Source organism: Suncus etruscus, chromosome 3, assembly GCF_024139225.1.
Source record: "Suncus etruscus isolate mSunEtr1 chromosome 3, mSunEtr1.pri.cur, whole genome shotgun sequence".
Classification (NCBI taxonomy): domain Eukaryota; kingdom Metazoa; phylum Chordata; class Mammalia; order Eulipotyphla; family Soricidae; genus Suncus; species Suncus etruscus.
Window position 1 is genome coordinate 167748620 of NC_064850.1, and position 5231 is coordinate 167753850.

A 5231-nucleotide genomic window follows, 5' to 3' on the forward strand; every position below is an offset into this window, starting at 1 on the left:
CTCCTGTTGTCAAATCATTGTTTAGATTAGCAACGAGTTCCTGACTTCAAACACTTATATCTGGTCAACTACAGTAACTTTTTTGGTTACTTAGTATTTATATTTCCTTTATGAAAGTATCTTTTCTTGCTAGATGTCACAAAGATTTTGCCCAACGTATTTCATAAAGTCAAATAGCAAGTATAATTTGCTAGTTGGAATTGGAGCTATTTTGGTATCAAGAGCAGGTAATGATAAGAGGAGGTAAAAGTATAGTAACTGGAAAGGAAGAACAACTTTTCCTGTAGGAACAGGTTGTGCATTATTAGAGTCACGGGTCTCTGAAATTTCCAAGTTGGAAATTAATTCATGATTTACCGTACTTATTCGAGTATAAGGTGCAAAAATTTTTTTTTTTTTTTTTTACCAAAAAAAGAAATTCAAGTTTGGGTGCGCATTCTAAACGACGGCTGGGGTGGGGTGGCAGTGGCGGCCAATGAGGCCCAATGATGGTGCGGGCTCATTGGGAGTTCACAGTGCGCCTCAAGAAATCTGGCCTATCTCTGTGACATCCTGGTTTGGTTCAAACATCATGGGAAGACATCCCAAAAGAAAGGATCATCAAGAGTTTTTGGAAGACAGGCATCAGCAATCAAATGGACTGGCGCAGAAGACGACCTGCTGTGGAATTCAGACTCTGGAGATACAGATGTTCCTGCCAAATGGTCTACTGATGAAAAATTAACTCGAGAAGAATGGGAACAACTCTTTAGTGTATCTGATGATGAGTCTGACTTGGAAGCATTTTGAATAAATATTGTGACAGGTCATTTTATTTTGTTATTGTCTATATACCAGTGTACATTGTCAAGAAATGATTTTTATCATGGCCGCATGAGTTCAACAACGTTTTTTTGTCAATTGCAATGCTTGGTGTGAAACAAAATTTTATACCGATTTTTAATCGAAAATTAGGGGTGCGCATCATACATGGGTGCGCGTTATACCTGGGTGCACGTTATACTCGAATAAATATGGTACCTATGTGTCCTACTTTGCAGGACAAAAAACATGTAAAATTAAGAACATTTTCCATTGCAAAACTCCAGAGATACTGAAAATTTAAGCCTTGATAAAAAAGAGAGCGAGAGATAAAAGACACGAAAAAGAAAATAATACAGAATTATTATATTTTAAAAACGTTCTTTCTACTATTTTTTTCTTAGCTTATATTAACTTTTTCTTTTCCTTATTTCAGGTTCATTGGATTCCACTGTGTTTGAGGGGGGAAAAGGAACTATAAACCTAAATTATAGCCAATCAGATTGTACTCACAGCTCAACTACTAGACAAATTGCAGCTCATGAAATTTGCTATGGGTCAGGAGACTGAGTAATTTTATTTTAATCAGTCTTATTTGAAGCTGGAATGTCTTTGCAGCAAATCTTCTAAGCAGGATTTTAGAGGGGATATACAGACATGACTTTTTTCATCTCGTCCCCTACAGTTCTGCCGCTTTTTTTTCTCAGTTCTTCAGATCAACAATATCAGTTTTCTGGATAATAATGACAAATAGAAGTTAAGATAGTCAACTTTTATTCTACCTTGAAATGAAATTACATTGGTTCCAACTTTTTTTCCAATAGAGGAATAAGAACTCTTAACTGTGTCCTTATAATGCATGAACATGGAGATGGCCCAAGCAGTCCTGGCATCTGGCCTTAGGAACTACAGAAGCTCAACAGAGGTTCAGGTTTCTGGGACATTATTCCATGTCACAGGAGGCCTTGCAGTTTCTGCAAAGTCAGATGGAAGGATAAAGCTACAACACAGTTGCTTCCTCAGCAAGGGGGAACAAATGAGATCGTTTCAGCATCACTGGGATATGGACTAGAGGCAGTGTTAGCTCTTCTCAGCAATCCCTATGATCTGCAACTTGATCTCTGTTACAGCTTAACTCACAGAGTCAGTTCTCAAGAGAGTGCCAGCATATGTTGACAGAGTGAGGTCGAGAGACAAGGTAATGATATCATCCACACTTCTTTCCTCCAACTACGAAAGCTGCTTTGTAGAAGGTTCCCTGTGTGAACATAGACAATATGACTTCCAAGGAAAGAATACAGTTACCAGCTAACTAGCTCGCTAAGGAGAAGTTAGTCTAGACTAGGGTAGATCTGTGAGAATTCATTTCGAATTCCAAACACATTTTTATGTAAATGTAAATCTCATATATACTTAATGATACTCTTTCTGTTGGTGACTAATGACCCAGTGCAGAATGTGCCATTCCTAGTCTTGATAATGTATTTTCACTTACCTATTTTTCTTTCAGGTTTTTATAGTTTTTGATCAAAGGAAAAGACAATGCTAGCCAAATAATAGGGTAATCATTCTGTTAATAAATGAACATTCAATACTAGTTTAAAATTTTTCACAATGTATTCCTTTATTTTGACATTAATGAAGGATCAACTATTTTACTTTTAGGCTAAACAAAAGACAGAAAATGAAATATTATTAATAACTCAATATTTGGGACCTCAATGGTCAACTGAGTTAGACCAGAAGTATCTGCTGGGGAGATCAGGAGTAGCTGTGTCCTTATGCTGGGGACAGAAAACAACAAAAGATCTATCTGGAAAAAGATCTAAAAAAAAAAAAAAGACATAATAGAGGTTGCTAGTAATCCAGTAAGGACACACTTTGTTAAGCATTAGCTACATTTACTTAGGGAGTATGCTCATTGCTTTACACATGCAACCATCTTTTAGAGATTGCAATAGTGTAGGCAGTTTTGTTGTCATTCACACCTTACATAAAAGAAACAGTCACAGAAAGTGTGGGACATACTCAAGAATACCCTCGACTTAAAATAAGACCACTCAAATCAGAATCCAAGATTCTGATTAGAGTGGTTTTATTTTAAATCAAGGGATATAAACTACTTAATTCTTCTGTTTCCAGTATAAAAAAAAAGCAATCTGAAATAATAATAAAAAATAAGGCAAGAATGATTTTTTGAGCAGTCTTTCAAAAGCTACAAATTTCCACTATGAATTCTAAGTCCTAAGGTAACAGATAGACAAAACACAAGTCTGAGGGGCTAGAGAGATAGCATGGAGGCACGGTGTTTACCTTGTATGCAGAAGGATGGTGGTTCAAATCCCGACATCCCATAAGAACCTCCAAGCCTGCCAGGACTGATTCCTGAGCATAGAGCCAGAAGTAATCCCTGAGCGCTGCCAGATGAGACCCAAAAACAAAAACAAAACAAAAAACACAAGTCTGAGAGATAATTTAGGCTGGCTTATGCAGAGCACACACTACCCTCTTCAAAGCACTGAGTCATGGTAAGGTCTAGTCTGGAGACCAGGACAGTATTTAAATTTATAATAAAGATACTCTGATAAGTCTAAAGATGTATAGTTGAAGTTATTGATAATTTGAGATTTATGTTGTGTAAAATAGGTTAATCCATCCACTCCTGTCTGTGATCAAGATAAATGCCTGACCCTATAGGATACTAAACAGAGCACATATGGTCTTGAGTCTCTTGCCCCTTGCATCAGGGAAACATCTGTCTTTCAAACAGAGATTTCTAGGCCTCTATTGAATTAGAGTCACTGGATTCCCAATGCTTCTTCTTATAATAAATACTTCACAAATTCCATATAAGAAAATATTTTTGAAGTCATCGAGCTTAACTTTTAGTAAGGACTTTGGCAGTGAAAGTAGAATACTGTAAGCTTTGGAAGATGATTTAATACTAGATATGTCTAGGTAGGACAAAAGGAATATTCAACTTGGTGGTAGTTTAGAATTACCAGTTAGAGTTTTAAAGGTAACAAACTTAAAAATGATGTTAATATTTGGGGACTAGATTATCTTAAAATGACTTTAAATGTTAAAATTTTAAGAAAATAATTAAAATACGTCATGCTGCTGATTTGCTCATTCAGTCTTGAATTCTATTTCCAAAAAATGATTACATTCTTCTGATATGAATCTTGAAAGATATTTTTTCATGCTATTCATAAAGAATCTCTAGGTGTCAATTCCTCTAACTTCTTAAAGGTAAATTCTAAGTATTTATTCTAACGAGTGAACTGGGTTATCTATCTCTATATTTTAAAACTTCCTACTTTAAAGGTTAGTTGGACTAGTCTGAAAGCAACAATGGTATAGATAATATACTCTCAGAATTTTCATTTAACACCTCTATCCTTTTTCTAATAATGCTTTATAGTAAGAACTGAACAAGTACACAAAAATAAAAATGATTAAATCTTTAATAATTATTACAAATTAACAATTATCAAATCGATACATAATTATCAAAAAAGTAGTTCTATGTATTCATTCATTTCATTTAACTAGGAAAGGCAAATAACATATTAAGAAAGTGTTAAAAATACTAGTTTTCAAAAAATTTGGTTTTATCTACAATCAACTAATTGGGCTGGAGTAGTAGCTTAAGCGTGTCACTTTGCCCACACTAGCCTAGGACACAACACTGTTCCATCTCTCGGAGTCCTATTTGGTCCCCCAAGCCAGGAGCTATTTCTGAGCTCATAGCCAGGAGTAACCCCTGAGAGTCACTGGGTGTGGCAAAAAAACAATACAACAACAACAAAAAGGCAACAAAAACTATTATCAAAAAATTTTAAAACCTTAAGTTATTTATCTAATTATAAATATCTGGACATATTAGTTCATTGTAGACTGAGAGAAATATAAAATGTAGCAGCAAGACTTGGTTTTAACTCCAACTCTAAATTCTGCTTTTCCTCTAAAACTTTACATATGACTCTGACACATTTTGTTGACTGAAAACTTTCTTTACTTAACGTAGTATGTGTTGAATTTTCATAGAGAATGCATTTTTCATGACTAAAAGTTGCAACATCTTTCTATCTGGGTAACAGAGATTTTGGAGATCAGTCATTCTTACTTAAGAGTTCTTAAATCCCAACTGGTTTTAAACTTTAGTTCACCTTCACATTCAGAGATTTAATAACAAAACTGTGACACTATTCATCTTTCACAAACTTTTCACTTTGACATTGTATTATTATGAAACTTTTGCATATAAGTAAGACCATCCAGATTTAACTACATTGGCCAGTATCAGTGGCAAAGTGATAGTGCACTCAATTTAGTATAATTCCATGAGAATCAAATGTGTTTGTTTTGCACTTGTACAGAAAAAGCAGACATCTCACAGGCTACTGGGACTGAGAGCTATTTTATTA